Source organism: Bubalus bubalis, chromosome 9 (genome assembly GCF_019923935.1).
Source record: "Bubalus bubalis isolate 160015118507 breed Murrah chromosome 9, NDDB_SH_1, whole genome shotgun sequence".
Lineage (NCBI taxonomy): Eukaryota > Metazoa > Chordata > Mammalia > Artiodactyla > Bovidae > Bubalus > Bubalus bubalis.
The window spans coordinates 2275978-2283886 of record NC_059165.1 but is presented as its reverse complement, the minus strand read 5'-3'; the positions used below and the strand labels follow the sequence as shown (position 1 = coordinate 2283886).

The 7909-nt window shown below is 49.3% G+C and overlaps 1 long non-coding RNA gene across 1 annotated transcript; it reads left to right on the top strand.

Annotated features, from left to right (window-relative positions):
- Nucleotides 1-1678: 1678 nt before the first annotated feature.
- Nucleotides 1679-7454, top strand: LOC123334960. Its single transcript, XR_006553122.1, has 3 exons — nt 1679-3046; nt 6309-6517; nt 7153-7454. It is a non-coding gene; the product is annotated as an uncharacterized LOC123334960 (long non-coding RNA).
- Nucleotides 7455-7909: the final 455 nt, after the last annotated feature.

Sequence of the window (7909 nt, the reverse complement as noted above, 5' to 3'; positions counted from 1 at the left end):
TGGATACTTTGAGAGCAGCCAGCAGGGTCTGCCACACAGCCTCTGTTCCGTTCCCCCCAACACACGTATTTTTACATTACCACGTTAAATTATTTGTAATCTTGCTGTGCGTGCTCAGTTGCGTCTGACTCTTTGCGGCTCCATGGTCTATAGCTGGCCAGGCTCCTCTGTCCGTGGGATTTCTCAGGCAAGAATCCTGGAGTGGGTTGCCATTTCCTTCTCCAGGGGATCTTCCCGACCAGGGAGCAAACTCACGTCCCCTTCATCTCCTGCCTTGCAGGCAGATTCTTGACCACTGAGCCACCAGGGAAACTCTTCTTTGCTCTTACTCTGCACTCAAATCCACCCCAGAGGTTGCCAACAGACTCCAAAACTTCAAACTAATTTGGATCAAAATCTCTTGAAATGTCCTCCAGCGGCTACTTTGCATTTGCTACTGAAAACCCGCCGGCCTTCCTTAATCAGGCAGTCCTACTAGCATCCTCGGCCTTGACTCTTTGATTCCCGCCACAGAAACACGCACACGCAGAGGATCCCAAATTCTTATTTTTCCATTCATCCAGGAAGACATTATAACCACAGATGTTGTGTGTTGATAGAACTCCTGTGGCTTTCTTTTGCAGCCAAACGGTGGTGATTTTCTAACTTCTTGCTTAAGAAGAGACAGAAGGTCTCCCTTCAAACAGGAGTCACCAGAGCCATGGCCTTGATATCTTCAGACCATCTAACAACACTTTCATCCTCTTTCAGGGAGAGCTGCTTTTAATCATAACAGTAACATTGTAGATAGAACAGGGGAATCCGGTAAAAGAAACACTATGTATCATCCATAACCTCATTAGTCTCGACAGGCTCTGCTGTGGCCAGGGCCATTTCCTTCCAACCTTTTTTCAAATGGGCCTAATTTTATAAAATACACACATACATCTTTATTTGACATTATTCCCTAACCTTTTTCATGTCTCTACCTCAGTTTCCAATAAGCCCATTATTCCAATAACTACATAATGGATTAGATAGATAGATAGATGACTTCTGTAGCCTCTCCCTGTCATGGGCATGTAGGTTGCACACAACTCTCTTCCTTTCCATGAGCTAATAAACAGTAAGAACTCTTACAAGATTCATTCCCTATTCAGAGTCACGGGGATTCTGAATCTTATTTTTTAATAGATATTTTTAAACTAGTGTGGTTTGATTACACAAAGAACACAAATCCCCATTAAAAAAAAAAAAAAAAAAGCAGAGAGCTGGGCATTAAACAATCTCTCCCCCTGCCCGGCACTCGCCCAGCCCCCAGGGCTGCAGTTTCTCTTGTTTTTCTTCTGGTGACCTTCCAACGCAACTTTAAACCATATTTATGTGGCTTTAAATATTTATACCTAGGAGCTGGTGACTCCTGAATTTTTATTGTCCTCTTGAGTGAGGCTTCTGTGTGCATCAGGGTCTAACAGATTCATTTTTATTTACTTTCTCTGGCTTTCTTCACGTCCTCTGGCTCACACTCAGCTCTGTTTCTTGTCTCTTGCCATTCATCTTCTGGACTCCTGACTTAAGTTTTTCTGGAATGCTACCTCAAATAACTTTCTCAAATGAATGTATGGGGGAGAGCAGGCAAACTTTACGAGTGCCTTCAGGTTAAAAAATGCACTCCACCCCCCCCCCCCCCCCACACACACCCCCCGCTGACTAACAGTCTAGCTGGAAACTGAGCTCTAGCACTAAATTCCTTTTAGATCCCTACTCCTTTGAAGCTAGTCCGAAGGGCAGATCTCACAATTGTGCTGAAAACTCGGATGACACTCAGACTCTTTTCCCTTTGGTCCTGGGCACGCACTTTTCAGCTGGAATTCTCAGCCTCAGCACTGCTGACATCTTGGGTCCGATAATGCCAAGTGGTGGGGCTGCCCTACACTTTGTGGGATGTTTAACAGCGTCCCCGCCCTCGACCCGCTGAATGAGTGTGATGGGAGAACCAGGCATGGGGTTGGAGCACAGATGAGAGCTGCATCCGCGGTGGCAGCGGGAGGTCAGGGAGCTCGGGTAGTACTTGAACCGGGTCTGAAAGAAGACAGAGCGGTGAGCCAGGCCGAGGCTGGGAGACCGTGCTCCTGGCAGGGTGAACAGTGAGAGAGAGAAAGTGCCGTCTCTCAGTCGTGTCCGACTTCTCGACCCCATAGACGGCAGCCCACCAGGCTTCTCTGTCCATGGGATTCTCCAGGCCAGAACACTGGAGTAGGTTGACATGCCCTCCTCAAGGGGATCTTCCTGACCCTGGGATCGAACCCAGGCCTCCCGACGCTTTACCGTCTGAGCCACCAGGAAGCCCAGTAATTAGCTTTACATAATTTCGGCAGCGCAAACACGTGGAGGCCTGGAATCCAGCCCTGCGCCCGGGAAACACCTGAAGCAGAGCCGCGGGCTCTGATGAGAGCCGGGAGAGAGAGGCGGAGGCCGGGGAGGAGGGGACCGGCTCCTCGGACGCTGCGTCCCAGGATGAAGCGGAGCGCGTCAGGCCCCGGGGCTGCAGACGGCAGACCCCTCCCTGTCCCGCTCCTTCGCCCCCAGTCCCGCCTTCTTTCCTACCCGCCACCCGGGCTCAGAGTCCTTTGCCCGCAGGCACTCTCAGGCAGTCAGTCCTCAAGGGCTGGGTCTCTGGGGCGTCGTGAGTGTAGAAAGACGCGGATGCCGCCATCCTCCTAGCTCCAGCGGAGTTCCCAGGGCGGGAGAAGGGGAAGGAGGCTGGACCAGCCCTGCTGAGGTTGGCGGGGCGCCCAGAAGGCGGCCAGCAGGGAGGGGCCTCCTGGGTGGGCCCGGGTGCTGTGCCCGCCCCTGAGGCTGGACGTGGGGGCTGCGGAGAGGCGAAGGGCGTCTCTCCTCTCCCGGGCGCCTGCCGGGCTTTCTGAGCGCCGGCTGCGGGCAACCGCGCAGAGAGGGGCGGCACCTGGAGAGAGGGCCCGGGGGGCCGCGTCACGCCCAGGACGGCCGGGGACGGCGGTGGGCCGGAGGAGCGAGGTCACAGCGCAGAGACGTTCAGGCTGAGGAGGTGAGGGCCGCGGGCGTGTGCGCGTATTGCGGGCGCAAGGCCGGCGTCCGACTTGGGAGCAGGCACCCCTTAGCGAAGTCACCGCGGACGGACCCCTGCTTGCTCCCCGGGCTGTTTCGGAGCTGAAAAACGCCAGGGGCCCGAGAAAAACCATATCTGATGAAACAAAGAGGAAAGGACCTCCAAAGTGCTGGGGGCATTTTTGTTCCCTTTCGCACGCGCCCTGCCTTTCTAAGATAAATGTAAACTATTTTAGCAAGAAAAACGGGAGAGGGGAGTTGACCAATTGAATCGCTGCGTATTAATTATGCATTCAGTTCAGTTCAGTCGCTCAGTCCTGTCGACTCTTTGCGACCCCATGAATCGCAGCCAGGCCTCCCTGTCCATCACCAACTCCCGGAGTTCACTCAGACTCACGTCCATTGAGTCAGTGATGCCATCCAGCCATCTCATCCTCTGTTGTCCCCTTCTCCTCCTGCCCCCAATCCCTCCCAGCACCAGAGTCTTTTCCAATGAGTCAACTCTTCACATGAGGTGGCCAAAGTACTGGAATTTCAGCTTTAGCATCATTCCTTCCAAAGAAATCCCAGGGCTGATCTCCTTCAGAATGGACTGGTTGGATCTCCTTGCAGTCCGAGGGACTCTCAAGAGTCTTCTCCAACACCACAGTTCAAAAGCAGTGAAGATAATTCCACAATGCATTGCGGTCCCCACAATCCATCTTTGAGCAGAAGGCAAGTGTAGAATATAATCTTTCATGATAATAATAATATTAAAGAAAAGTCCTCAGCTCAGCTCTTGCTAGGAATCCAATCGAGAGTGAAGTAAGTACTTGACTCACCCTCAGCCGGGGGCTTGGCCAAACCGCATGGCTGAGCTCCAGGGTGGGCCACAGGGCTCAGAGTGTGCTGGGGATGCAGAAACAAAGAGCCACCGTCGGGGGCTTGATGGAATGTGCTTCCTCTTTTGGGGCCCTGTGAGGGGAGAGCGCTCCAGCGTCTCTTCCTCTTATGAAGACACCAGTTCTATTGGATTAGAGCCACACCCTTCCCCTTGATTATCTCCTACAGCACCATCCCCAAGTCCAGTAAGTTCCCTACCTACAAACAAGTTCTGTACCAAGAGCACATTCGTAAGTTCAGTTTGTCTGTGAGTCCAACCAAGTTCGAGCTTCCCCGGTAGCTCAGCTAGTGAATAATCCACCTGTGATGTGGGAGACCCCGGTTAGATTCCTGGGCCAGGAAGATCCACTGGAGAAGAGAATGGCTACCCACTCCAGTGTTCTTGGGCTTCTCTCAGCTGGTAAAGAATCCGCCTGCCATGTGGGAGATGTGGGTTCGATCCTGAGTTGGGAAGATCCCCTGGAGGAGGAAATGGCCAACCAAGTTCAGTGCAAGACATGTAAGCGACTCAGGTTCAATCCCTGGGTTGAGAAGATCGCCCGGAGGAGGAAATGGTAACCCATTCCAATATTCTTGCCTGGAGAATCCCTTGGACAGAAGAGCCTGGCAGCCTGCAGTCTACAGGGTTGAAAAGAGTTGGACACGACTGAAGCGACTTAGCACACGTGCCTGCCAACCAAGTTAGCCTCGGTATCCAACTAATGCAATCAGCTGTATAGTTCAGTTCAGTTCAGTCACTCAGTCATGTCCGACTTATTGTGACCCCATGAATCGCAGCACGCCAGGCCTCCCTGTCCATCACCAACTCGCGGAGTTCACCCAAACTCATGTGCATCGAGTCGGTGATGCCATCCAACCATTTCATCCTCTGTCGTCCCCTTCACCTCCTGCTCCCAATCCCTCCCAGCATCAGAGTCTTTTCCAATGAGTCAACTCTTCACATGAGGTGGCCAAAGTATTGGAGTTTCAGCCTCAGCATCAGTCCTTCCAATGACTATTCAGGACTGATTTCCTTTAGGATGGACTGGTTGGATCTCCTTGCAGTCCAAGGGACCCTCAAGAGTCTTCTCCAACACCACAGTTCAAAAGCATCAATTCTTCAGCGCTCAGCTTTCTTCACCATCCAACTCTTACATCCATACATGACCACTGGAAAAACCATAGCTTTGACTAGACAGACCTTTGTTGGCAAAGTAATGTCTCTACTTTTTAATATGCTTATTAGATTGGTCATAACTTTCTTTCCAAGATGTAAGCATCTTTTAATTTCATGGCTGCAATCACCATCTGCAGTGATTTTGGAGCCAAAAAAAATAAAGTCTGACACTGTTTCCACTGTTTCCCCATCTATTTCCCATGAAAATGCCATGATCTTAGTTTTCTGAATATTGCGCTTTAGGCCAACTTTTTCACTCTCCTCTTTCACTTTCATCAAGAGGCTTTTGAGTTCCTCTTCACTTTCTGCCATAAGGGTGGTGTCATCTGCATATCTGAGGTTATTGATATTTCTCCCAGCAATCTTGATTCCAGCTTGTGCTTCTTCCAGTCTGGCATTTTGCATGATGTACTCTGCATATAAGTTAAATAAGCAGGGTGACAATATACAGCCTTGACGTACTCCTTTTCCTATTTGGAACCAGTCTGTTGTTCTGTGTCCATTTCTAACTGTTGCTTCCTCACCTGCATTTAAGATTCTCAAGAGGCAGGTCAGGTGGTCTGGTATTCCCATCTCTTTTAGAATTTTCCAGTTTTTTGTGATCCACACAGTCAAAGTCTGTGGCATAGTCAATAAAGCAGAAAGATGTTTTTCTGGAACTCTCTTGCTTTTTCCATGATCCAGCGGATGTTGGCAATTTGATCTCTGGTTCCTCTGCCTTTACTAAAACCAGCTTGAACATCAGGAATTCACGGTTCACATACTGCTGAAGCCTGGCTTGGAGATTTTTGAGCATTACTTTACTAGCGTGTGAGATGAGTGCAATTGTGCGGTAGTTTGAGCATTCTTTGGCATTGCCTTTCTTTGGGATTGGAATGAAAACTGACCTTTTCCAGTCCAGTGGCCACTGCTGAGTTTTCCAAATTTGCTGGCATATTGAGTGCAGCACTTTCACAGCATCATCTGTCTGGATTTGAAACAGCTCAACTGGAATTCCATCACCTCCACTAGCTTTGTTCGTAGTGATGCTTTCTAAGGCTCACTTGATTTCACATTCCAGGATGTCTGGCTCTAGGTGAGTGATCACATCATAGTGATTATTTGGCTCATGAAGATCTTATAGTACTATACTGTAATAGGTTTATAATACTTTTCATACACATAATACAAAAAACAAGCACAAAAAATATTTTTAATCTTGCAGTATAGTAAGACTGAAATGTCCAGTTAGCACAGCACAAGAGCTGGTGTAGAAGGGCTGGCATCCAGCTAAGAGGCAAGAAGACTTACTGACTAGCAATGGAAGAGCCAAAGGATCATCAGCGCCAGAAGACTGAGGGCAAGCTACAGTTTCCCCCACTCCTGACGCTGATGCATCACACACTCACAACTTTGAATGTCGGCAACTTGAAGGTGTGTATGTAGGGGACTTACTTTTGTTACATTACATTGGGGTTAATGCTCCAAATTATGAATTTTGCTGGGGACATGATTCCATCTATAGCAGGAAGCCTGCCACGTACAAACAAGCAGTTTTCTCTGGAGGCTACGTCATTCTTAGAATTTCTGAGATTACGTGAGCTGAAGCAGAAGGTGAGAGCCCACGTGGCTGTAGTTAATGTGGTACCCAGGCATTCCCATCTTGCTTCAAGGCCCCCTTGCTAGTCTTTTTCCAGACACAGAGAGCAGAGGCGGCCAGCACATGCCCCGAAGCCACCACCACTTCCAAAACGCAGATGCAGAACCTTGAACATTTATAATATGGAGGGAGTGGGGAAGGGGGCCACAGTTGGCCAGACCACAACCCAGGGTAGCAAAGGCCTGGAACTGAGAACCAAAGACTTTTCCAGGAACACCATCTTAACAATTTCTCTACCGCTCACCTCTCACCCGGAAGATGATCTAATGATGCCAGTCTCACAGGGCGGTCAGCACATAGGTAAGAGGATGCAGGTACATAAGCTGGCCTTTGAGAATTCTTGCTTCTGGTTTTCTGTTTTGGTGCAATGGACACTATTTCAATGGCTCCTACTCTCCTTGCTCCACAGGACAGAGAACCGATAGACACTGCCAGTTGCTAATTTCATCTTTTCTGATCATACCCCCCGAGGACTTTGGAAGTACGATGGAGCCATCATATACATTGGGAGGCGGACGTGTGCCAAAACATGAACTTGTACCAAAACACCACTTCAGCTGACCTCACATTCTGACTGGTAGACCACACTGGAAAGGCCAGTTTTCATTCCAAACCCAAAGAAGGCAATGCCAAAGAATATTCAAACTACTGCACAATTGCACTCATTTCACATGCTAGCAAGGTCATGCTCAAAATCCTCCAAGCCAGGCTTCAGCAGTACGTGAACTGTGAACTTCCAGATGTTCAAGCTGGATTTAGAAAAGGCAGAGGAACCACAGATCAAATTGCCAACATCCATCAAATCATAGGGCTTCCCTCGTAGCTCATTCAATAAGGAATCTGCCTCAATGCAGGAGACCTGGGTTCAATACCTGGGTGGGAAAGATCCCCTGGAGAAGGGAATGGCAACCCACTCCAGTACTCTTGCCTGGAAAGTCCCATGGACAGAGGAGGCTGGCAGGCTGCAGTCGATGGGGTTGCAAGAGTTAGACATGACTTAGCAACTAAACTACTACCACTACTGGATCATAGAAGAAGCAGAGAGTTCCAGAAAAACATCTACTTCTGTTTTATTGAGTACACTAAAGCCTTTGACTGTGTGGAAAATTCACAACAAACTGTGGAAAATTCTTAAAGAGATGGGAATAGCAGACCCCGTTACCTGC